Genomic DNA, 27,218 nt, shown 5'->3' with positions numbered 1-27,218 from the left:
GGCTATTATGGACATTGCTGCTATAAATATTCGGGTGCAGGCGTTTCACTGCATTTGTATCTTTGGGGTAAATCCCCAGCAGTGCAAATTGCTGGGTCGTAGGGCAGATCTATTTTTAACTCTTTGAGGAAGCTCCCCAGTGAGATACCACCTCACACCAGTGAGAATGGGGAAAATTAACAAGGCAGGAAACAGCAAATGTTAGAGAGGATGTGGAGAAAGGGGAACCCTCTTGCACTGTTGGTGGGAATGTGAACTGGTACAAGTTACTATACAGAGAGCCACAGTCACACTCATTGCACTTGAGCATAGACAAGGGGATTTGGACTCATTTTCAGGCTGTAGGTATCCTTATGTCTAAAATGAGTCTCTTGTAGAAAGCAACTAGATGGGTTCTGTTTTTTATCCAGTCTGACACCCTGCACCTTTTGATGGGGTCATTAAGCCTATTCACGGTCAGAGTCACTATTGAAAGATATGAATTTCTGCCATCATGATACCTATTCAGTCACTGTTTTTGTGGATTGTCCCTGTGGACTTACTCTATCCTTTACAGAGTCCCCATTTATATTTCTTGGAGAACTGGTTTGGAGGTCGCATATTCTTTCAGTTCCTGCCTGTCTTGGAAGCTCTTTATCTCTCCTTCTATTCTGAATGAGAGCCTTGCTGGATAAAGTATTCTTGGCTGCAGGTTTTTCTCATACGGGACCCTGAATATATCCTGCCCGCCCTTTCTGGCCTGCCAGGTCTCTGTGGAGAGGTCTGCTGTTAATCTAGTATTTCTCCCCATAAGTTTGAGAGATTTCTTGTCTCTTGCTGCTTTAAGGATCTTCTCTTTATCTTTGGAATTTGCAAGCTTTACTATTAAATGTCAAGGTCGTTGAGCGGTTTTTATTGATTAGGGGGGATCTCTCTATTTCCTGGATCTGAATGCCTGTTTCCCTTCCCAGATTAGGGAAGTTGTCAGCTATGATTTGTTCAAATTCATATTCTGGACCTCTGTCCCTTTCTGCGCCCTTGGGAATGCCAATTAAACATAGATCTTCCCTTGTGAGGCTGTCATTCATTTCCCTTAACGTGTCCTCATTATCTTTTAATTGTTTTTCTCTTTTTTTTCTCAGTTTCCCTCCTAGCCATCAATTTGTCTTCTATGTCACTCACTTGTTCTTCTACTTCGCTAACCCTCATCCTTAGGACCTCTAGTTTGGATTGCATCTCATTTAATTGACTTTTAATTTCTGCCTGAATAGATCTAAATTCTGCAGTCCTGAAGTCTCTTGAGTCCTTTATGCTTTTTCCTAGAGCCACCAGTAGCTTTAAAATAGTGCTTCTGGGGATCCCTGGGTGGCGCAGCGGTTTGGCACCTGCCTTTGGCACAGGGTGTGATCCTGGAGACCTGGGATCGAATCCCACGTTGGGCTCCCGGTGCATGGAGCCTGCTTCTCCCTCCGCCTGTGTCTGCCTCTCTCTCTCTCTCGATCTCTGTGTGTGACTATCATGAATAAAAAAAAAAACTAAAAAAAAAACTAAAAAAAAAATAGTGCTTCTGAACTGGCTTTCTGACATTGACTTGTAATCCAAATTTTGTGACTTTGTGGGAGAGAGGACTGTTTCTGATTCATTCTTTTGAGGTGAGTTTTTCCTTCTAGTCATTTTGCTCAGTGCAGAGTGGCTAAAAACAAATTGTCCTTGATAGAAGGGTGAACTCTTCTCATTGTAGCATTCCAGCTGTTCTCTCTTTAAATCTCAGGCCGAAATCCTAGGTTTTCAGGATGATTTGAAATCTATCTAGGTAATTTGGTGGGGACAGCTGACTTGGGGACTGTACTGTCCCGCCATCTTGCCCCTCCTCCTCAGACATATCTTCAATCACCACCCATCCTTCATCTCCTCTGCCTCTGTTACGCCAGTGACTCATCTTTAGGGGCGATGAAGTTGTCCTACCTAAACAGAGGATTTATTCAATTGTTTTTGCTATTTCTCTCTGTGCTTCAGTCTGAACAGTTTCTATTGCTGTAGACTCAAGATGACTAATGTCTCCTGCTGCAGCATCCAATCTGTTGTCAATCTCATGTCTGCATTTTTCCATCTCAGAACATGTGGTGATCATTCCAGGGAGTTTTAAAAGATTTGGTCTTTGTAAAATGTCTTCTGTATCTGCTCCTACAAATACGGTCATTCATGTGCTTACAGGTGCAGATTACACAGTCACAATAAATGTGTCCACCTTTTCTGCGAATTCGCTGTGTGCAGAGCTCGCTTGCAGGGATGGGAGGGGGGCAGCCTCGGGCCCCCAGATGTGGGGACTTGGGTGAGACCTACTCATGCTCTGTGTACAGGCCCCTGACGTTGGAGGAAGGGTGATACAGATAAAGAAGAGACTTGAGCCTCACTTCCCCATCGGTCTGTGTCAATGTGAGCCTTACCACTAATGTCTGCTGACTGGCAGTAATAGCCTCGTCGTCGGCTTAGCCCCGCTGATGTTCAGGGAGGCCCCGTTCCCCGAGTTGGGGCCAGGGAATTGCTCAGGGATCCCTGAGGGCAGATCACTACCTTTATAGATAGCCGTAATGGGAGCTTAGCCAGTCTTCTGCTGGTTCCATTGGACAGTTTTCTCTCCAATGTTATCTCCACCACAGGTGGTGCTGGCCCATTGGCTGAGGTTTACACTTGCCAATGGCCACTGAGTCAGCATGTAGGACGCCAAAGAACTTGCAAGAGACAGGAGGAGCAGATGACTTCTGGCGCCAGGTCTCATCTCAAGCAGAAACCCACCTGCCTGGCCTCAGTTCCAGGAATTCTCTGGTTCTTGTTTCCACCTTCCCCTCCTCTCAGTGCCTGGAACTCATGGGCCTTGCTGGTGAATGGGGCTTGCACAGGCTGAGAGGAGCTGGGGTAACCTCAGCCAGAATGTTGTTGGTCCTGAGCTTCTTTCTCTCAGTCTGCCAGCTGCCTACTGGTGATGCAGGCAAATGGTCAGAAGGCCCCCTGGGGACCAGGGAGACACCACACAATAAATGTCCCATTATTGAGCAACTCTATGGGGAGAATCACCACATATAATTCTCCAGAGAAAACTTTCCACCCTCCTTTAACCTGAAAACTCCCTGGAATGATTATTTCCTGCAAGGGATTCCTACGTAAGACCGACTTTCTAGTTCATCAGGTTAGTAAGTAATTTTTACTTTATATATTTTTAAAGATTTATTTATTTATTCAGACACACACACACAGAGAGAGAGAGAGAGAGAAAGAGAGAGAGAGAGAGAGAGGCAGAGACACAGGCAGAGGGAGAAAGACGGCCCATGGAGAACGCCCAAAGCAGGACTTGATCCCGGGACCCCAGGATCATGCCCTGAGCTGAAGGCTGCATAAACCACTGAGCCATCTGGGCTGCCCGGTAAGTAATTTTTAGAGGAAGGATTGCAATTGTACCTGCCATTCTTTCATGAGTGAGGAGAAAATGATTTTCTGTCCTGCATCTCTCACTCCCACGAAGGTGTCCACCTGATGAGCCAGAGTGGAAATAGAGGAAACTTCTGGTCTTCTTAGTCAATTGCTCATCTGGCCTTTGAACCTCAAGCAATTGTGTCCAAATAAATTTCAAAAGAACAATGCAAAGAAATTCCATTGATGTACATTCCATTTCCAAAGAAAAATTCCATTGATGTACAAGTTCTATTTAAGTCTTAGAAGAAAGTCCTTACCCTCAGAGGACAGATGTGCCCTGAATGCAGCCGTGGTCACCACTCAGGGTCACTTGGTTGAGGGTGTGAGTACATGGGGGTCAGACCTGAGCTAAGGGTCAGAGCTGCCTGGTGCAGGTGATGGGCCCTGGACCCGGGGAGGACAGTAGTCCAGGAGGAAGTTACCAGGTGGCCCCAGGTGGTGTCTGGTGTCTGGTGTCAGGAAAGGGCCTGATCCTGGGGTCTTGGGGTCAAGTCCTGCATCGGCTCCTTAGGAAGCCTGCTTCTCACTCTCCTACGTCTCTGCATCTCTCACTCTGTCTTTCATGTATAAATAAAGAAAATCTTTAAAATATATAGTCTGTGTCCAGCCACACGAGTGTATTCTGGGGTTGGGTGATGCCCCTGGGAACACTACATGCCCGGTATGGGGGTACCTAGTGTACCCAGTCTCCTTTCAGCTCCTCCTGGGATGAGTCAGGATAAGAGAGGGCACTGGCTGGGGTGAGTTGTGCTGTCAGGGGGAACTGATGTCTCTGCACATTGGGTCAGGCAGGAGTATGTATGAATTCAGGGGATCCCGGGGGCTCCTGGGTTTGTGATAAAGTCATGACTGCACCACATTCCAGTTCAGCAGGTCTGATAATGGACCCGAATTCCCGAAGGAGCTGTAGTCCCGCCCAGTTGATGGGATGATCACTAGCTCAGGTGTTTTCTGAAGGAAGGGGTTCCTGGGGTTTGTGGTGAGGAGAGTAGTTACAGACCCCCTCTGAGCACAGGGTAGTGGCTGAAAGGAGCAGGACAGAAGGATCCAGTGTTTCACCTTCTGTGGCAGGAATGCACCTGGCTACATTGTCATCAGATGATCCCGTTTCCTCCACCTGTGTCATCCCATCAGCACCTAACATCAGGTGTGTTCACAGGAGCAAACTTTCTATCTCAATATCGACGTTGAGGATGACAAATCAGGTGAGACAGAGATCAATATCCCTAGCAGACGAAAGAGTAGCTTGTATCCTCCTATGGAAGAAAGAACTTATGTGTGGTATCGGGACAGTTGCACATTATCTGGTAGAATCAAGGACCCGATATTCCCTTTATTTGCAGGCTGTGGTTTGTGTAGATCTGATTGGATCTTTGTGGACAAGGGGGGATGCGGTGGCTTCTTACATGTTGCATTGACAGACTGAACTCATTTCATACCATTGCTTTCTGTCCATATTTCTGGGTCAGGTGGGTGAAGAGAGATATTCTTGTGCAGGACGTGGGGTAGACCTGTGGCCGCACCCATTGTGTGTCTCCTGTCGTTGCATATCTTCCAGCCATTCTGTAGGACGAGGGCACTGTCCCGATTCTCCCCCAGTCACCATCAGGGTGGATGTGACTCTCCATCTGTCTGTCACAACCTAGAGCACCTGGTGTGTCTGGTCCTTTCCTCACTCTATAAAATAGATGAAATGATCTCATCTCCAGGGAGGTTGGACACGCACCCTGGTGATTGGGGGAGAGAACTAGAGAGTTTGTGGGGTATATCCTGGGGCCTTCTATGCTCTCTGAAGACTGTGGCTGTGATGCCGGCCACCCTGGAATGGGATCCTGGAAGGTGGCTCTGAGATGGAGAATTGCCTGTGTAAAAATTCTGGGAGGGGAAGGGATATCAGCTTGGGCAGAAGGAGAGTGACCCACAAGGATGAGCCATCAGATGAGGCCTCCTTCCTGCAAAGTAGCTCATCCCTGGGACCTCTTAGGACCTGGGATCATGAGGCAGGGCCGGGATCCAGGCATGAGGACATCATTTCATCTGAGGCTCCTTGAGAAGGGGACTGAATCTGGGGCAGTAGGTTTCAGGGCCAACAGCACTTCCCCACGAGTTGCACCCCTGTGAGCTGTCAGGGGCTCCAGGCAGTGGGGGGCCATGTGAGCCAGAAGAGAGGTGTGTGTGACCCTCGATGTCTCCTGCTCCTGATGGATCCACTCAGGGAGGGAAGGCTCCACCAAGGTCCCCAGGGCGTCAGGAGCTCAGCTGAGTTGAAACACTGGAGTGCTCAGCCTGATCATTTGGAAGAGCATTAGCCCAAGATGGCAATGGAAATACAGGTGCATGGCCCCTGGCCCAGGTCCCCCTGTGTCTTTTTCTCCCCAGCCCCTGAGGCCCCTGTTCACAGCCAGGCCCAAGAACCAGGGCAAATTAGTGCTGTGAGCTGTAAATGCTCTCCTGAACCTCCAGGTGCAGACATGCTGGCGACTGGGTAGGAAGTAGGGTTGGGGACCTCAGATGAGGGGGCCTGAGGCAGACCTGCTCCTGCTCTGTGACCAGCCCCGGGGTGGAGGGGAGGTTGACACAAATGGGAGAAAGGCTTTCTGTCTCACTTCCCCATCTGCCTGTGTCACTGTGAGCCTTAGTACCGCTGTCCCACACCTGGCAGTAATAGTCAGCCTCGTCCACGGCCAGGGCCCCGCTGATGATCAGGGTGGCCATGTTCCCCGTGTTGGCGCCAGAGAATCGCTCAGGGATCCCTGTCGGCCTGTTGCTATCTCTATAGATAATCAACAGGGGCCTGGCCCAGCTTCTGCTGGTACCAGTAAACACTTTTACTTCCAATGCTGTCTCCCTCACAGGTGATGCGGGCCGTCTGCCTCTGGGTCACATTCATGGATGGCAGCTGTGTCAGCACATAGGAGGCCACAGAACCTGTAAGAGAGAAAAGGAGAGGTGGGTTCCCAGCTCCAGGTTTCAATTCAAAGAGAACCCCACGTGCCTGACCTCAGCCCAAAAAGTCTCTGGGGGTCTGTTTCTACCTCCCCTCATCTCACCCCTGGTACCGTGGGTATAGCTGGTGGATGGAGCCTTTGAACAAAGGAGACAACATTAATTTTCCCTGGGTCGTGTCAGCCCCTCAGGGTCTCACAGAGTGAGTGAGCTAGTGGTAAGACTTCACTCCTCCAGCCTTTTCATTCGGGTCCTACCCTCTTCAGGCACGCTGTTCTGGACTCAGTGTCAGTGTTGGGCTGGTCCCAGAATGTTCTGCTTGCCTGGGAATGACCAGGGCTCAGTACCTGTGCAGAGAGCCAGGAGGCTGAGGAGGAGGGGGGTCCAGGCCATGGTGGAGGCGCCCTGATTCTGCTCCCCAGGTCCCAGCCTGGGCAGAGGTTCCCCCTAGGCCTCTCTTATACCCTTGCTGGAGACACCTGCTGGTCATGCAAATCAGCCAGGGCTCAGGGGCTCCTCCTGAAGAGCTTCTGCTTTGAGAGCAGAGCTGAGACCCAAGGGACAAGGAAGTGGATGGGAAGCCCCTTGCAGACCCAGCCTCAGACCTGGGGATTGTGCTTTAACCTCTATGTCTAGTGGGGTCTGGTTTCCTCCCTTAGATTCTGTAGCCTTTGCACCTGGGAGACACGAGGAGCCTGAGAGCAGTGCAGTGTCCTACGCAGATCTCTGATTGTGAGCATCAAGCCTCAACAAAATTCTCTCTTGCTAAGGGCACATGGAGGTCTTGCAAGCCCTGTAGGTGTTGTAGCTTTCTGACTATGCGGGTTGTCCTAGGGCAGGACATAGATGCTGTGCCTCAGTGTCCCCAGGGTTCACTCAGTGCCAGCAACAGATCCAGACCTTGAGGAAAGTCTGACAGTGACTGATGTAGCAGGAATGGGGTTGACAGGAGAGGCGTGAAGTCCTGGAGCTGGGCTAGTGACAGAGGCAAATATATGAGACCCCTGAGTCTGAGAGACACAGGTCAAAACTCACATCAGTGTCCAAGGTTATACTGCAGAAATCATGCACATTTCCCCGCAGGTCTCAGGGCCCAGTGACTCAGCCCCCCTCCTGTTAGAACCCCTGATACCAGGCTCACCTCCTGTGTAGGTGGCTTCGCCAGGACATCTCTGCTGCCCCCTGGTGGCCGCTTCACACTGACTGCTGGAGGCCCAGGGAAAGTCCCTGGTCCAGGTGGAGATGGAGAGCCCACTGCTCACATCCTGGTTCCCTGCTCTTGCCCTGCTGACCCAGGGCAGAAGTTACTCTTCTCTTCATGGACCCTGCCAGCCTCTAGACCAGGTAGGTGGGGATCAGGTTCTCCTTGGACATTGGTATAAGCTCAGCTGAGGAGGTGACAGCCCCTGGGGCCTCAGAGCACACACTTCTGGGTTGTTGGGTGGTCATGGATGGGGTGCAGGACTGGGTGCCTGGGGGACATAGGACGCAGAGACTGCCTCTTACTGGTGCAGACTCAGGGTGCTGGGCCCAAATAGGGTGGTGATGACTCCTGCTCCACATCCAGGGATCTGAGAACACTCAGTGAACATTCATCTGACCCACTTTGTTCTGGGAGACATTCTGTCCTGGGGATCAGTGTGAAGGAGACAGAGACCCTGCCTCATAGATTTATGCTGTGTTTGGGGGAGCAGGGTGGACACCCTTGCTCTGGTGACACAGCACACAGTCTCTACCAGCTTCTCTCCTATATTCTTACAATATCCAAATCATTGCAACATTGAGATTCCTCTGGGTCAGGATCGACCCTGTGGTGCAGCACTTGTCCAAAGAAGTGTCCGAGTCTGGGGTCCTTTCTGGGGACATTGCCTCTTTTGAGGGAAAGAATGAGAGTAGACAAATGAATCTGAGTGGATCTCCTGTGGACAAGGGGGACTCGGTGGCTTCTCATGCGTCACATTAACAGACTGAATTCATTTCATATCATTGTTTTCTGTCCATATTTCTGGGTCAGACTTGTGTAAAGAGATATTTTTGTGCAGGATGTGGGGTAGACCTATGGCCACACCCAGTGTGTGTCTCCTGTGGTGGCATATCTACTGGCCATTCTGTAGGATGAGGAAACTGCCCCCATCCACCCCAAATTACCATCAGGGGGGATGTGACTCTCCAACTGTCTGTCAGAACCCAGAGCACCTGGTGTGTCTGGTCCTTTTCTCACTGTATAAAAATAGATGAAGTGATCTCATCTCCAGGGAGGTTGGACACGCACACTGGGGATTGGGGGAGAGAACCTGAGAGGTCATGGGTATATCCAGGGGCCTATTCTGTTCCCTGAGGACTGTGGTAGTGATGCCAGCCATCCCGGAATGGGCTCCTGGAGGCAGATTCTGAGATGGAGAATTGCCTGTGTAAAAAATCTGGAAGGAGAAGTGATATTATCTTGGGCAGAAGGAGAGCAATCCACAGAGTTTAGCCTTCAGATGAGGCTTCCTTCCTGCAGAGAGCTCTATCCTTCAGATATTTCAGGACCTGGGAGCATAAGGCAGGACAGGGATCCAGGCATCAGGACATCATTCTTCTCAGGCTCTCTGAGAAGAGACAGATCATGGGGCAGCAAATCTCAGGGCCAACAGCACTTCCCCACGAGTTGCACCCCTGTGAGCTGTCAGAGGCTCCAGGCAGCAGTGGGGGGCTTGTGAGTCCTGAAGAGCAGTGTGGGTGACCCCTGTGTCTACTGTCCCCATCTGTTCCATGCAGGTGGAGGGGTCTCACTTATTGCCTAGGGCTTTAGGAGCTCAGCAGTTCTGGGAAATTTGGACACTGATCCTGGTCAGTTGTGTGTACAGTGGCTCATAGCACACGGAGAAAGTAGAGATATGTGCACTAGAGAGAAGGCTCACCGTGTCTTTTTCCCACCCCAGATTTCCAGTTCATACCCAGGCCCAGAGACCAGGGCGACCGAGTCTGTCAGCACAAATGCCCCATTGTCCGTCCCTGTGCAGAGCTCCTGGTAAGCAGGGGATGGTGGTGAGCCCAGGGAACTTCACATATGAGGGCCTGGGTCAGACCTGCCCCATGCTTGTCCATAGGCCCCCTTCACCAGAATAGAGAATGACTCAGATGGAGAAGGGGATTTGTCTCACTTCCTCATCTGCCTGTGTCACTGTGAGCATTTCCACTGCTGTCATAGGACTGGCAGTAATAGTCAGCCTCGTCCTCGGCCCGGGCCCCACTGATGGTCTGGGTGGCCATGTTGCCCGAATTGGAGCCAGAGAATCGGTCAGGGATCCCAGAACCCAGCTCATTATTTTTATTGATTAGGAGCACAGGGGCTTGGCTTGGCTTCTGCTGATAACAATATGCATATCTTTTCCCTAAGACATCTCCGGAGCAGGTGTTTGTTGCCATCAGTCCCAGGGCCACCAACATGGAAGGAGGCTGATTCAGCCCAGTGGAGGCCATGGAGCCTGAAAGACAGGAGACAAGGGCTTGGTGTGAGGCCTAGGGGCTTATCCTAGGGACCCAATTGTGAGGTTTTGCTGAGCCTGAGCTCAGGGTTCAGGTCAGACCCATCTTCATCCTGTGGGGGCCGAGGGGCTGGGCAGGCCCAGGGACAGCTCCTATGCAGAGGGTGAGGATGGGGAGCAGGAAAGGGGTCCAGGCCATGGTGGGCGTGCCCAGAGCTCTGCTTCCTGAGACCCAGTGCAGGGCAGGCTCACCCAGGCTTCTTTTATTCCCTCCAGTCACAAGAGACAGTGATCCTTAGTAGTTATGCAAATGTAATCCTCCATGGGGCTCTAACTGGGTTAGCCACTAGAGAGGCAGAACAGGTGACTGAGAAGGATAGCAGAGTCCCCAGCTGCCTCCATGAAGCTTTCTGGTCCGAAAGGCACCTTTGAGGGGCACTTAGGTGGCTGAGTTGGTTAAACATCTGCCTTCTGGTAGGGTCTTGTCTCAGGGGTGGGCTCAAGTCCTGCATTGGGCTCCCTGCTTAACAGGGTCTTCTCCCTCTCCCTCTTCCCTTCCCCCTACTTGTTCTCTCTCTCAAATAAATAAATCTTTCTCTTTAAAAAAAAATGAAAGGCACCCATTGGTTTCCAATTTCTGACATCACAGTCAAATTCCTGGAATCTGACCTTATGACTGTTGGAAACGACATTGCTGGAGTCCTGTGCTGGGCTATCTCAGGGCCCTGCAGGAGTCTGTTTGTGGGGTGATGTGGGTCGGCTGAGAGATGCAGAGAACCCCTGATTCACGGAAGTGGGGGTCCTGTGGCCTCAATGCCCACCTCCTCCTGCCTCTCACGTCCCCTATGCATCCCCCACAGTCCCTGTGGAATCAAGCTTGGCCTGTCACATCAATGGGAAACCCTCTGCTTCTGAGGTTCCTTCATCTCATCTACTGGGGAGTTTACTTGTTCACCAACCCCCAGATGTTGGAGATTCCTCCCAAGTCTAACCTGCAGACACGTGCTGCTCTCATCCCTACAACAGCCCTCATCCCACAGGAGACCAGAAATTGGCCATCCTAATTTTTTCATCAGTGTTCCATGTAAACAAGTGAAGGGCATGAAGAGCTACTGGGAGCAGTCTTTAGACTTCCTGGTCTTTGTGTGGGTCCCCAAGGTCACACATTCTCACAGGTGTGAGCTCTGGAGTTGAGACAATGTCCCTGCAGGGAGCAGATCCTGTCGCTGCACAGGGACAGCCCCGTGACAGGGCTGTGGCCTGAGCTAGGAGAACCCACCTCACTCTGGAGACAGTCTCACAGGGAGGCTGCTGACACCCCTTCCAGGCACCAAGGTCTCCATGTTCCCAGCTCTCCCTCCCTCGGCTGTTCCTGAGCAAGAAGCTGCAGCTCAGGGTCAGTGTTGGGCTGGAGGAGGGATGAGGATGCTGACAGCGAGTCATCAGGGTGTCTGGATGTGCCCAGTACAGAGGTTAAGTGCCCGGGATCACTGGTGGACGGTGGGAGGACCTGCATTTCCTCCTCCTGTGTCAGGACTCCCATCAATACTCTGGATGAAGCTGTGTCTCTCAGAATACGGTCTCTGCAGCCTGAGGAGAGAGGAAAGATCATCCCAGAAATCTCTAAGGACTGATCCTGACCCCTGCTGACTTGAGGCCTGGTGTTACTGGGAATCTCCCCCTAGGCAGACCCAGCCTCTGTCCTGCTGCTCATGATGCAGCTCTGCTGTCCCCTGCTGGTGGGGGAGGACCCTGACCAGGAGCTTCCCTCCTGCTGGTCACCCCATAGTCCCTGTCCTATGAGAAGAGATGGGTGCCAGGGTTTCCAACCTCCTACAGGCAGCAGCCCCACTGCTGTGCCCAGCCCAGCACAGACAGGTCGTATACATGCTGCAGGAAGCAGGACAGTTGCCATTCCTGTAGTTGTCCCCGTGATAAATGTCCTGGCTTAGGCCACTGTTTTGTTTTTTGTTTTATTTGTTTACAAAATAGAGAGTGCAGTGCAAAGTATGGCCCATTTTAAAGGGTCAATGCCAAGTAAACCTGTGTGATATCCCACAGCCACCATATCTTTTGTATTTAGGAATCAACATCAGTGCTTCCTGCTCCCTATTAATGCAGTTTGATCATCAGAAGAAGAGATGATGCTTCTGGTGGTACGTTCAGTTGAACACCCAATTCTTTACACTTACTGGTATTACTGGTATTATTTATTACTGATAAACTATATTTATCACATTTTCAATATTCCAGTCCATATCTCCTGGAATTTGGCATGGGAGGATTTATAAACTAGCCTTGTCTGTGGTTTGGTGAAACTGGGAATCTGTGTACAGTATCATGTCATCTGAGAAGAGGGAGAGTTTGACTTCTTCTTTGCCAATTTGAATGTTATTTATTTATTTATTTATTTATTTATTTATTTATTTATTTATTGCCTGATTGCTGAGGCTAGGACTTCTAATACTATGTTGAATAGCAGTGGTGAGAGTGGAGATCCCTGTCGTGTTCCTGATCTTAGGAGAAAGGCTCACAGTGTTTCCCCTTTAAGAATGATATAGGCTGTAGGGCTTTTCATAGATGGCTTTTAAGATGCAGAGGAATGTTCCCTCTATCCCTACAGTCTGAAGAGTTTTGATCAGGAACGAAGGCTGTATTTTGTCAAAGGCTTTCTCTGCATCTATTGGGAGGATCCTATGGTTCGTGTTTTTTCTCTTGCTGATATGATCAATCGCATTGCTTCCTTTTTTTTAATAAATTAATTTTTTATTGGTGTTCGATTTACCAACATACAGAATAACACCCAGTGCTCATCCCGTCAAGTGTCCCCCACAGTGCCTGTCACCCGCTCTCCCCCACCCCCGCCCTCCTCCCTTCCACTACCCCTAGTTCGTTTCCCAGAGTTAGGAGTCTTTATGTTCTGTCTCCCTTTCTGATGTTTCCCACGCATTTCTTCTCCCTTCCCTCATATTCCCTTTCACTATTATTTATATTCCCCACATGAATGAGAACATACACTGTTTGTCCTTCTCCGATTGACTTACTTTACTCAGCATAATACCCTCCAGTTCCATCCACGTTGAAGCAAATGGTGTGTACTTGTCGTTTCTAATGGGTGAGTAATATTCTATTGTATACATAGACCACATCTTCTTTATCCATTCATCTCTCTATTTCTCTTTCTTCAGTCTCATTGTTAGTGTGTAGAAATGCCATTGATTTCTGGGCATTGATTTTGTATCCTGCCACGCTACCAAATTGCTGTATGAGTTCTAGCAATCTTGGGGTGGAGGCTTTTGGGTTTTCTACGTAGAGTATCATGTCATCGGCAAAGAGGGAGAGTTTGACTTTTTCTTTGCCAATTTGAATGCCTTTAATGTCTTTTTGTTGTCTGATTGCTGAGGCTAGGACTTCCAGTACTATGTTGAATAGCAGTGGTGAGAGTGGACATCCCTGTCTTGTTCCTGATCTTAGGGGAAAGGCTCCCAGTGCTTTCCCACTGAGAATGATATTTGCTGTGGGGTTTTCGTAGATGGCTTTTAAGATGTTGAGGAAAGTTCCCTCTTTCCCTACACTCTGAAGATTTTTGATCATGAATGCATGCTGTATTTTGTCAAATGCTTTCTCTGTATCTAATGAGAGGATCATATGGTTCTTGGTTTTTCTTGCTGATATGATGAATCACATTGATTGTTTTATGAGTGTTGAACCAGCCTTGTGTCCCGGGGATAAATCTTACTTGGTCATGGTGAATAATTATCTTAATGTATTGTTGGATCCTATCGGCTAGTATCTTGTTGAGAATTTTTGCATCCATGTTCATCAGGGATATTGGTCTGTAATTCTCCTTTTTGGTGGGATCTTTGTCTGGTTTGGGAATTAAGGTGATGCTGGCCTCATAGATCGAATTTGGAAGTACTCCATCTCTTTCTATCTTTCCAAATAGCTTTAGTAGAATAGGTATGGTTTCTTCTTTAAACATTTGATAGAATTCCCCTGAGAAGCCATCTGGCCCTGGACTCTTGTGTCTTGGGAGGTTTTTGATGACTGCTTCAATTTCCTCCCTGGTTATTGGCCTGTTCAGGTTTTCTATTTCTTCCTGTTCCAGTTTTGGTAGTTTGTGGCTTTCCAGGAATGCATCCATTTCTTCTAGATTGCCTAATTTATTGGCGTATAGCTGTTCATAATATGTTTTTAAAATCGTTTGTATTTCCTTGATGTTGGTAGTGATCTCTCCTTTCTCATTCATGATTTTATTAATTTGAGTCTCCTCTCTCTTCTTTTGAATAAGGTTGGCTAATGTTTTTTTTTAAATATTTTTTTTAAGTTTTATTTATTTATGATAGTCACAGAGAGAGAAAGAGAGGCAGAGACATAGGCAGAGGGAGAAGCAGGCTCCATGCACCAGGAGCCCGACGTGGGATTCGATCCCGGGTCTCCAGGATTGCGCCCTGGGCCAAAGGCAGGCACCAAACCGCTGCGCCACCCAGGGATCCCGGTTGGCTAATGTTTTATCTATCTTATTATTCGTTCAAAGAACCAACTCCTGGTTCTGTTGATCTGTTCTACAGTTCTTCTGGTCTCGATTTCATTGAGTTCTGCTCGAATTTTAATTAATTCTCTTCTTCTGCTGGGCGTGGGTTCCATCTGCTATTTTTTCTCTAGCTGCTTTATGTGTAAGGTTAGCTTTTATATTTGAGTTCTTTCCAGTTTTTGAATGGATGCTTGTATTGCTATGTATTTCCCCCTTAGGACTGTTTTGCTGCATCCCAAAGATTTTGAAGGGTTGTATATTCATTTTCATTTGTTTCCATGAATCTTTTTAATTCTTCCTTAATATCCTGATTGACCGTTTCCTCTTATAGCAAGATGGTCCTTAACGTCCACGTTTTTGATGTCCTTCCATACTTCTTTTTGTGATTTCGTTCTAATTTCAAGGCATTATGGTCTGAGAATATGCAGGGGACGATCCCAATCTTTTGGTATTGGTTCAGACCCATTTGTGACCCAGTATGTGGTCTGTTCTGGAGAATGTTCCATGCGCACTTGAGAAGAATGTGTATTCAGTTGCCTTTAGATGTAAAGTTCTGTAGATACCTGTGAAATCCATCTGGTCCAGTGTATCATTTAAAGCTCTCGTTTCTTTGGAGATGTTGTGCTTAGAAGACCTATCGAGTGTAGAAAGCACTAAATTGAAGTCACCAAGTATAAGTGTATTCTTGTCTAAGTATGTCTTAACTTTGGTAATTAACTGATTGATATATTTGGCAGCTCCCACATTCGGGGCATATATATTGATGACTGTTAAGTACTCTTGTTGGATAGATCCTTTAAGTATGATATAGTGTCACTCTTCCTTTCTCACTACAGTCTTCGGGGTAAATTTTACTTTATCTGATATAAGAATGGCTACCCCTGCTTTCTTTTGAGAACCATTTGAATGGTAAATGGTTCTCCAACCTTTTATTTTCAGGCTGTAGGTGTCCTTCTGTCTAAAATGAGTCTCATGTAGACAGCAAGTAGATGGGTCCTGCTTTTTTATCCAGTCTGTAACCCTGTGCCTTTTGATGGGGTCATTAAGCCCATTCACGTTCAGAGTTACTATTGAAAAGTATGTGTTTAGTGTCATCATGATATCTATTCAGTCCTTGTTTTTGTGGATTGTTCCACTGAACTTCTTCTTAAAGGGGCATTTTAAGAGTCCCCCTTAAAATTTCTTGCAGAGCTGGTTTGGAGGTCACATATTCTTTCAGTTCCTGCCTGTCTTGGAAGCTCTTTATCTCTCCTTCCGTTTTGAATGAGAGCCTTGCTGGATAAAGTATTCTTGGTTGCATGTTCTTCTCATTTAGGACCCTGAATAAATCCTGCCAGCCCTTTCTGGCCTGCCAGGTGTCTGTGGAGAGGTCCGCTGTTACCCTATTTATCCTTCCCATAAAAGTCAGGGATTTCTTGTCTCTTGCTGCTTTAAGGATCTTCTCTTTATCTTTGGAATTTGCAAGCTTCACTATTAAATGTCGAGGTGTTGAATGGTTTTTATTGATTTTAGGGGGGGATCTCTCTATTTCCTGGATCTGAATGCCTGTTTCCCTTCCCAGATTAGGAAAGTTTTCAGCTATGATTTGTTCAAATACATATTCTGACCCTGTGTCACTTTCGGCGCCCTTGGGAACCCCAATTAAATGTCGGTTTTTCTTCCTCAGGCTGTCGTTTATTTCCCTTAATCTGTCTTCATGGTCTTTTAATTAGCTGTCTCTTTTTCCTTGGTTTCCTTCTATGCCATCAACTTGTCTTCTATGTCATTCACTTGTTCTTCCACCTCGTTAACCCTCATCATTAGGACTTCTAGTTTGGATTGCATCTCATTCAATTGATTGGATCTAAATTCTGCAGTCATGAAGTCTCTTGAGTCCTTTATACTTTTTTCTAGAGCCACCAGTAGCTGTATAATAGTGCTTCTGAATTGGCTTTCTGACATTGAATTGTAATCCAGATTTTGTAACTCTATGGGAGAGAGGACTGTTTCTGATTTTTTCTTTTGTGGTGAGGTTCTCCTTCTAGTCATTTTGCTCAGTGCAGAGTGGCCAAAAACCGGTTGTATTGGGAAAAGGGGAAATGGAGAGGAGAGAAAGAGGGAAAGAAAAGAGAAAAAGAAAAAAGGAAGAAATGAAGAAAAAAAGAGAAGAAAAAGAGAAAGAAAAAGAAAGAAAGGGGAAAAAGGGGGTGGGGGAAGCAAACAAAGGAAAAAGCAAAGCAAAGCAAAACAAAACAAACAAACAAAAAAACCATGGGGGAGTGTCTTCTGATTCTGTATACTTTAAGTCCCTTCACTTCCCCTGGAACTTATCCATCTAGCTGGTCTTCTGGGGGAGGCGCCTGTTGTGCTTATTTTCAGGTGTTAGCACTTGGGGGAGCTGCTCTGCCCCCTGCCTGGTGCAGGGCTCAGTGGGGGTTGTTTACCCCGTGAGTCCCTAGAGGAACAACCGAAGTGGCGGTACCAGCTCTAGAGCCCTAGATTCAGCCCCTGCAGTAACTACAGAGCTCTCCGTCTGCAGGGCCTGGAGGGTCCGGGGACAGGACCGCTGATCTGCTCAGCTCTCTTGGTCCTTTTGAATATTCAACACTAGCAGGGGTCCTATTATACTTCATGATGAAGATACAGTGAAGATATTCACTGAATCCACCTCCTCGATCAACTCCAGAACCCTGAGATCTCTGTGCATTCCTTGAACAGGGACCCATCATGTATGCACTGGGTCTGATGGCTTATGGCGTCCTCAGCTCATATGTCCCCCTTAGACTCAAATTCTTGCCTGGATAGTTCTGATCTTTTCAAGCATTATGCAGAGGAAAGAGAATGTTCAGTGTCAAAATGACCTAAATTTTGACCTGAGTCTTTGAACTGAGGTACAGGATGGCAGGGTTTGCAAGAAGAGTCAAAGGTCTCAGGGCCCTGGAGAGGGACAGGCAGCAGCTCCCCTGAATCCCCACAGGGAAGAAAAGAGTGAGGGTGAGAGGTTTTGTCCTCACTTCCCTATTTGTCTGTGTCACTGTGGCTTAACCGTATTGGTCACTGATTTTATAGTCTGCACCACAGTAATAATACTCAGCTTCATCTTCAGACTTGATGTTGGAGATGGTTAAATAGCGGTCAGCCCCAGAGCTGGAGCCTGAGAAGCGACTGGGGATCCGGTCCCCCCTGTTTTAGCTTCCATCACTCCTGACATACATCAGATACCGAGGGGCCTTCCCTGGTTGTTGTTGATACCATTGAACAATGTAATTGCTGTGCTCACTGCTCAAAGTGCAGGTGAGCTTGACCGACTCTTCCAGGGAGGCAGATGCATTTGAGGGTGGGTCAGCACGGGCAATGCACAGAAACCTGAAAACACAAATGACAAGAATGATGTTGAATGTACCAGATACTGGACAGAGGTCCAGGGGCACCATGCTTGGAAGGGAAATGTCAGGGAGGGGGAATCGTGACCTGTAGAGAAAATGAAGGGCAGGATGTAAAAGGAAACCCAGTCCATGATGGGGAGAGGCTTCAAGGAGTTCTGCTCTGAGACTTCTCACCTGGGTATGTCCTCTCCAACTCCCATCTTATCCTTTTTTTGCAGTTCAGAGAAGGAGGAGCATGAGATGCAAATCTATTCTCCATTCTTCAGTGTGTCTGTCTAAATAACTTCTTGTCTGAACCCTGTGCCCAAGAGCCTCACGCTGGTAATTTCCTGAGGTCAGAATAAGGACCAGGTGTGAGTTTCAAGAGTGGAGAGTTGATTTTACACAAGTATCTTTACAGGAAGAAGTCACACTCTTTGCACTTGAGCATAGCCCACGGGATTTGGACTTCTTAGGGTCCCAAAACAAGACTCACAGTTCCCTCTGGTGACCCCAGGTTGTCACCCTACATGTGTTGCTAGTGCCACAGAATGACTACTTTTGAGTCCTCAATAGATGCTAGACTCTTGGTGAGTGTTTATATGTTCCACCTCATTGAGAAATTAAAAAAAAAAAACAACAGCTGCATGATTAATGCACAAACGTTCTATTGGTTGTTTAAATGAGGAAACTAACATTGACAGAATGATTTTCTCAACCTCACCAAATGATGAGCAAGTCGTTTCCAATGCAAGACGCAACCCAGAGCCTGAGTTACCATCCGTCCCTGCCCTGTCCTCTTACCATGCTCCTTTTCCCCTTATCCCAACCATCTTGGGCCTCTCCTGTCATGAACTTCCCTTCTTTCTTCCAGTGTCTGTCCTCCCTGAGTCTGTTCGGAAGGGTGCTGAGATCTTCATGGTGTTGGAGTCAGTGTGTTCCTGGAAAAAACAGCTTGTTGGCTGTGAGTCTATACTGCAAGGATATTTACCCTTAGGAAACATCATGCAATAAACCTACCCTGTCCACTGTGCATCAGAAGCTGTAGATAGATGTTGAGAATGAAATGTGAGTAGTCCCAATAGAGATGAGCTATAGTTCCTAAGGACCCACCAGATTTCATAGACTTAGCATAAAAATAGCATAAAAATAATGTAAAATACATCAATCATTTAATATTTAATTCATATTGAAGTGGTCATATTTTCAAGTATTAAACATAACAGAATATATTATGAAAAGAAATTCTACTCATTTTTTTCCTTTTGAAATGTAGGTGCTGGCAAACGTTTACCTACGTATGTGTTTTGAATTTAATTTCTATTGGACCAGCTGTTCTGTAAAGCCCCAGTAGCACTCACTTGCTTTTGTAACAGGAGAGAGAAATTTCTGAAGCATTAAAAATAGGCCATATCTTAGTTTTGAAAGCACAATGAGAGTTCCCCTGGAACTTTCCAGCACTGCTTGGTCAATAACTTGCTTTTCCCCTGGGTAGGACCAGCTTTTCCTGATGTGAATTTCCCTGAAGATCACCATGACCTTGGATCTTGTTGAGTCCCTTCCTCACTGAGGCCCAAGGAGCTGAGAAAGTGTCAGATTTCCTTTTGCATTATGGTTTCCCTGAAAGGTTTCTTTTCTCTAAATCCAAGAAATTGTTACCGGAAACCAAGCACTTTTGTTGTGTGTTTACTGTTTCATGCCATGGAAAATGTCTTCTTCAGTGGAGGTGGACACTGCACACAGCTCTACTCTCTGGTCACTGATGTAGTCAGCAAGTTGTTTGTAGACCACAATGTAAATGGGCATGTTATGTAACCCCAGGGGCAAGATAGTAGAGACTGCAAAAACCTCGCCATCCTATTCATTTCTAACCCTATCAACCCACATTTAACCTATGTTCATTCATCTGGTAGTGGCTGGGCAATGGAGATTCAGCATGTGCAAATCCTAATCTAACATAAATTGGTGCAGACGGTATGGAAAACTCATGCAGGTTCCTCAATAATATGAAAACAGAACCACAATATGACCCAGTTATCCCATTTTTACATATAAATGCAAAGAAATGAAATCATATCTCAAAGATATATCTGCATCCCTATGTTCATTGTACCATCATTCATAATCACCAAGACAAGAACACAACCTAAGTGTACATCCATAGATGAATGGATAAAGCAATTGACATACACACACACCCAAACACACACACACAGAGGAATATTATTTAGCTCTAAAAGAAAATGGGAACCTTGCCATTTGTGACAGCTTGGATGAAGTTGGAGGGCAATGTGTTAAGTAAAAGTAGTGAGACAGAAAGTCAATACTCTATGATCTCACTTGTATGTAGAATCTAAAAGGGCTGAACTCATAAGAACAGAGAGTAGATGGATAATTCCCAGGGTCAGAGGGTGGGAGAAATGACACGATGCTGATCAAAGAGTACAGGCTTCCAGTTATAAGATGAGTAAGTTATTGGGATGTAATGTGCAGCTTGGTGGCTATAGGTAACAATACTGTATTGTGTCCTTGAAAGTTGTGAAAACAGTAGATCTTGGATGTTCTCACCACACAGACACAGAACAGAAAGTCAAGTGTATATAGTGATGGATGGTTTAACTAATCATATTTGGAGTCATCATGTTACCACATATAGGTGTATCACATCATGTTGCATACCTTCAACTCACACAATATTATATATGTAGATCTAAATAAAGCTGGAAAAACAAGGCAAATTCCATTTGTATTTCTTTTCTTTCTAAGATTTTATTTATTTACATGAGAGAGGAAGTGAGAGGGAGACAGTGAGAGAACGAGAGAGCATGAGTTAGGGGAGGGGCAGCAAGAAAGTGAGAAGCAGTCTCTTTGCTGAGCAAGAAGTGAGATACAGGGCTCAATCCTGGGACCCTTTATTTCAATTGCACCAAAACCAATAAGATACCTAGGAATAAATCTAACCTAAGAGATAAGGGATCTGTACCTTACAACTACAGAACACTTATGAAAGACATTGATGAATTCACAAGGAGATGGAAAACATTCCATGCTCATGGATTGGAAGAATGCATATTGTTAAAATGTCTATGCTACCCAGAGCAATCTACACATTCATTGCAATCCCTGTCATAATGCCATGGACCCTTTTCCTCACAGAGTTAGAACAAATAATCCTAAGATTTGTGTAGAACTAGGAAAAAACCTTGAATAACCAGAGGTACATTGAAAAAGAAAATTAAGGTGTGGCATCACAATGCCTCTCTTCAAACTCTACTACAAAGCTGTGATCATCAAGACAGCATGATCATGGCCCTGAAACACACATGTAGAACAAAGTAACAGAATATAGAACCCAGAAAAAGCCCTTAACTGTATAGTCGGCTAAGCTTTGACAAAATAGGACAGAATGTTCAAAGGAAAAACACAGTCTCACAAATGACGTTGCAAGTGTTGAACAACCACATGCAGAAGAATGAAACTAGACCATTCTGTTACAGCATACACAAAGATAAACTCAACATGGATGAAACATCTAAATGTGAGACAGAATCCATCAAAATATTAGAGGAGAACGCAGGCAACAATTTCTTGCAAGTCACGTTTCTTGAAGGGAGGGAAACAAAACAATAATAAACTATTGGGCCTTCTTCAAGATACATAGCATCTACACAGCAAAGCAAATAGTCAACAAAGACTATTTGGTTTGTTGTCACAGCAAACCAAAACACAACTGACAGAGAGGGATAAGATATTTGCAAATGGCATACCAGATAAAGGGCTTGTATGGAAGATCTATAAAAACCTCATCAAACACAAGACCCAAAAACAAATGATGCAGTCAAGAAATGGGCAAAAGATATGAACTGACATTTCTCCAAAAAGACCTACATTTAGCCAAAACTCAGGGAACAAAAAATGCTCCACCTCACCTGTCATCAGGGAAATACCAATCAGAACCACATTGTGATATCACCCGTTAGAATTGCTAAAATTAACCAGACGGGAAACAACAAATATTGGCACGGATGTGGAGAAAGGAGATCCCTCTTCACTGTTGGTAGGAATGGAAGCTGGCACACCAACTCTGGGAATCAATATTGTGGTTCTTCAGGAAGATTAGAGATAGCCTATGATCTAGCAATTAACACCACTGGGTATATTCCCCAAAGATAGAGATGTGGAGAAATGACTGGATAGCTGCACCTTAATGTTCTTATCACAAATGTCCATAACAGTCAAACTGAAAAGAGCCAAAATGTCCAACGACAGATGATGGGATAAAGAACATGTTATATGGTTCTTGTTTTTTCTTTTGCTGATATGATCAATCACATTGATTATTTTACAAGTGTTGAACCATCTTTACATCCCGGCGATAAATCCCACTTGGTCATGGCGAATAATCTTCTGAATGTATTGTTGGATCCTATTAGCTAGTATCTTATTGAGAATTTTTGCATCCGTTTTCATCAGGGATATTGGTCTATAATTCTCCTTTTTGGTGGCGTCTTTGGTTCTGGAATTAAGGTGATGCTGGCCTCATAGCACGAATTTGGAAGTACTCCATCTCTTTATCTTTCCAAATAGCTTTTGTAGAATAGGTATGGTTTCTTCTTTAAACATTTGATAGAATTCCCCGGGGAAGCCATTTGGCCCTAGACATTTGTGTCTTGGGAGGTTTTTGATGACTGCTTCAATTTCCTCCCTGGTTATTGGCCTGTTCAGGTTTTCTATTTCTTCCTGTTCCAGTTTTGGTACGTTTTGGTTTTCCAAAAATGTGTCCATTTCTTCTAGGTTGCCTAATTTATTGGTGTATAGCTGCTCATAATAAGTTTTTAAGATCATTTGTATCTCGTTGGTGTTGGTAGTGATCTCTCCTTTCTCATTCATGATTTTATTATTTTGAGTCTTTTGTATTCTTTTTAATAAGGCTGGCTAATGGTTTATCTATCTTATTAATTCTTTCAAAGAACTAACGCCTGGTTTTGTTGATCTGTTCCACAGTTCTTCTGGTCTCGACTTTATTGAGTTCTACTGGAATCTTTATTAACTCTCTTCTTCTGATGGGTGTAGAATCTATTTGCTGCTTTTTCTCCAGCTCCTTTAGGTGCAAGTTTCGTTTTGTTTTTGAGTTCTTTCCACTTTTTGAATGGATGCTTGTTTTGCGATGTATTTTCCCCTGAGGACTGCTTTTGCTGCATCCCAAAGATTTTGAACGGTTGTATCTTCATTCTCAGTTTCCACGAATCTTTTTAATTCTTCCTTAATTTCCTGGTTGACCCTTTCATCTTTTAGCACGATGGTCCTTAACCTCCACGTGTTTGAGGTCCTTCCAAACTTCTTGTTGTGATTTAGTTCTAATTTCAAGGCATTTTGGTTTGAGAATATGCAGAGGACGATTCCCAATCTTTTGGTATCGGTTCAGACCCGATTTGTGACCCAGTATGTGGTCTATTCTGGAGAAAGTTCCATGTCCACTGGAGAAGAATGTGTGTTCGGTTCTCTTTAGATATAAAGTTCTGTAGATATCTGTGAAATGCATCTGGTCCAGTGTATCATTTAAAGCTCTTGTTTTTTGGAAATGTTGTCCTTAGAAGACCTATCAAGTGTAGAAAGCACTAGATTGAAGTCACCTAGTATAAGTGTATTATTATCTAAGTATGTCTTAACTTTGGTCATTAATTGATTGATATATTTGGCAGCTCCCACATTCGGGGCATATATATTGAGGATTGTTAAGTCCTCTTGTTGGATAGATCCTTTAAGTATGATATAGTGTACCTCTTCATCACTCACTACTGTCTTTCGGATAATTTTTAGTTTATCTGATATAAGGATGGCTACCCCTGCTTTCTTTTGAGGACCATTTGAATGGTAAATGGTTCTCCAACCTTTTATTTTCAGGCTCTACGTGTCCTTATGTCTAAAATGAGTCTCCCTAATAAGTGAGAATAGAACCACCCTAGGATGCAGCCATTGCACTACAGGGTATTTACCCCAAAGACAGAAATTTAATGAAATGAAATGAAATGACCCCTGCACACCAATGTTCACCCAGCAATGTCCCCAATAGCCAAGCTATGGTTGGAATCAGGATGCCCTTCTACAGAAGAGTGATAAAGAAGTTGTGGAAGGAGCTTCGGTGTCCATCGAAAGATGAATGGATAAAGAAGATGTGGTCTATGTACACAATAGAATATTACTCAGCCATTAGAAAACTACAAATACCCACCATTTGCTTCGACGTGGATGGAACTGGAGGGCATTATGCTGAGTGAAATAAGTCAATCGGAGAAGGACAAACAGTGTATGTTCTCATTCATTTAGGGAATATAAATAATAGTGAAAGGGAATATGAGGGAAGGGAGAAGAAATGCGTGGGAAATATCAGAAAGGGAGACAGAACATAAAGACTCCTAACTCTGGGAAACGAACTAGGGGTGGTGGAAGGGGAGGGCTGGGTTGGGGGTGAGTGGGTGACGGGCACTGAGGTGACACTTGACGGGATGAACACTGGGTGTTATTCTATATGTTGGCCTATTAAACACCAATAAAAAATAAATTTATAAATAAGAAAGAACCTCCACACACTTTTCGAGATTGGCTGCACCATTTCATATTCCCACCAATAGTGTAAGAGGGTTCCCTTTTCTCTGCATCCTCTCCAGCATTTGTGGTTTCCTGCCTTGTTAATTCCCCCCATTCTAACTGGGGTGAGGTGGTATCTCATTGTGGTTTTGATTTGTATTTCCCTGATGGCAAGGGATGCAGAGCATTTTCTCATATGCATGTTGGCCATGTTGATGTCTTCCTCTGTGAGATTTCTGTTCATGTCTTTTGCCCATTTCTTGATTGGATTGTTTGTTTCTTTGGTGTTGAGTTTAAGAAGTTCTTTATAGATCTTGGAAACTAGCCCTTTTTCTGATATGTCATTTGCAAATATCTTCTCCCATTCTGTAAGTTGTCTTTGAGTTTTGTTGACTGTATCCTTTGCTGTGCAAAAGCTTCTTACCTTGATGAAGTCCCAGTAGTTCATTTTTGCTTTTGTTTCTTTTGCCTTCGTGGATGTATCTTGCAAGAAGTTACTATGGCCGAGTTCAAAAAGGGTGTTGCCTGTGTTCTTCTCTAGGATTTTGATGGAATCTTGTCTCACATTTAGATCTTTCATCCATTTTGAGTTTATCTTTGTGTATGGTGAAAGACAGTGGTCTAGTTTCATTCTTCTGCATGTGGATGTCCAATTTTCCCAGCACCATTTATTGAAGAGCCTGTCTTTCTTCCAATGGGTAGTCTTTCCTCCTTTATTGAATATTAGTTGACCATAAAGTTGAGGGCCCACTTCTCGGATCTCTATTCTGTTCCATTGATCTATGTGTCTGTGTTTGTGCCAGTACCACACTGTCTTGTTGACCACAGCTTTGTAATACAACCTGAAATCTGGCATTGTGATGCTCCCAGCTATGGTTTTCTTTTTAAAAATTCCCCTGGCTATTTAGGGTCTTTTCTGATTCCACACAAATCTTAAAATAATTTGTTCTAACTCTCAGAAGAAAGTCCATGGTATTTTGATACGAATTGCATTAAACGTGTAGATTGCCCTGGGTAACATTGACATTTTCACAATATAATTCTTCCAATCCATTAGCGTGGAATATTTTTCCATCTCTTTGTGTCTTCCTCAATTTCTTTCAGAAGTGTTCTATAGTTTTTAGGGTATAGATCCTTTATCTCTTTGGTTAGGTTTATTCCTAGGTATCTTATGCTTTTGGGTTCAATTGTAAATGGGTTTGACTCCTTAATTTCTCTTTCTTCATTCTCATTGTTAGTGTATAGAGTTTAAAATAGACCTGCCCTACGACCGAGCAATTGCACTGCTGGGGATTTACCCCATAGATACAGATGGAATGAGACCCCGGGACACCTGTACCCCGATGTTTATAACAGCAATGTCCACAATAGCCAAACTGTGGAAGGAGCCTCGGTGTCCATCGAAAGATGAATGGATAAAGAAGATGTGGTCTATGTATACAATGGAATATTACTCAGCCATTAGAAACGACAAATACCCACCATTTTCTTCAATGTGGATGAACTGGAGGGTATTATGCTGAGTGAAATAAGTCAATCAGAGAAGGACAAACATCATATGTTCTCATTCATTGGGGAATATAAATAATAGTGAAAAGGAATAGAGGGGAAGGGAGAAGAAATGGGTAGGATATATCAGAAAGGGAGACAGAATATAAAGACTCCTAACTCTGGGAAACTAACTAGGGGTGGTGGAAGGGGAGTAGGGCGGCAGGAGAGGGTGACTCGGTGACGGGCCTGAGGGGGGCACTTGACGGGATGTCCGCTCCGTGTTATCATATATGTTGGCAAATTGAACACCAATAAAAATAAATTTATTTTTTTTAAAAAGAAAGACGAATGGATAAATAAGTTGTGGTCTATGTATACAATGGAATATTAGCTATTAGAAATGACAAATACCCACCATTTACTTCAACGTGGATGGAACTGGAGGGTATTATGCTGAGTGAAATAAGTCAATTGGAGAAGGACACACATTATATGGTCTCTTTCATTTGGGGAATATAAATAATAGTGAATGGGAATAGAAGGGAAGGGAGAAGGAATGGGTAGGAAATATCAGAAAGGGAGACAGAGCATGAAGACTCCTAACTCTGGGAAACAAACTAGGGGTTGTGGAAGTGGAGGAGAGTGGGGGGTGGGGGTGACTGGTTGACAGACACTGAGGTGGGCACTTGATGGAATGATCCCTGGGTGTTATTCTGTATGTTGGCAAATTGAACACCAATAAAAAATAAATTTATTATTAAAAAATAAAATAAAATAAAATAAAATAAAATAAAATAAAATAAAATAAAATAAAATAAAACGTACAGAGTATTTTACCAGCAATTCCAAATTGTGGGTTCTGTTTCCTAACAATACAAAGAAAAATTAATCATCTTATATTTAAAAAAGCATCTTGCAGTAATGTTTCAAGGCAAAAACCTAAAATCAAGGATATTTCATCAATAATAAAAGGTTGACAAACATCCTTTTAAGGTAATGAATCGTATGAGTATAAATCTGGAGATGCCCATTGTGTGCAATTGGGAGAAATGTAAAAGTCAAAGAATAAAAGCAAGTTGCAGAACAATGTAATGGCAAAATGACCTTTAGAGGAATACAAATTATATGTATTTGAAAAACATTTAAGTAAATACTATACATAGTCTTGTAAAGTTATACATCTAAATTTCTGATTTGAGTTACCTCAGTTTGTGAATGTACAACTAGCATGTTAGAGGAAATATTAACATTTTAAAAAATCATTTATGTTACATTTCCCAATTTCAAAAGCATATTTTACTTTTTGATTTAAAAATCTAATAAAATACCTGTCTCTGCCAGAAAAAACAAATAAATAAATAAATAAATAAATAAATAAATAAATAAATAAATAAA

At 44.7% G+C, this 27,218-nt stretch overlaps 1 protein-coding gene and 1 pseudogene across 4 annotated transcripts in view; both read right to left on the bottom strand.

Moving 5' to 3' along the window:
- Nucleotides 1-27,218, bottom strand: part of LOC144299119 (immunoglobulin lambda-1 light chain-like) — a 228,115-nt gene that overhangs the window by 164,923 nt on the left and 35,974 nt on the right. The window lies entirely within an intron of this gene.
- On the bottom strand, nt 5,231-6,900 carry LOC144299607 (immunoglobulin lambda variable 3-9 pseudogene; annotated as a pseudogene). Its single transcript, XR_013366288.1, has 3 exons — nt 6,744-6,900; nt 6,078-6,378; nt 5,231-5,325 (listed from the first exon to the last, which is right to left on the bottom strand). The product of XR_013366288.1 is annotated as an immunoglobulin lambda variable 3-9 pseudogene (transcript).

The sequence above is a fragment of the Canis aureus genome, chromosome 27, assembly GCF_053574225.1.
Source record: "Canis aureus isolate CA01 chromosome 27, VMU_Caureus_v.1.0, whole genome shotgun sequence".
NCBI lineage: Eukaryota > Metazoa > Chordata > Mammalia > Carnivora > Canidae > Canis > Canis aureus.
This window is presented reverse-complemented; position numbering and strand designations above follow the sequence as displayed.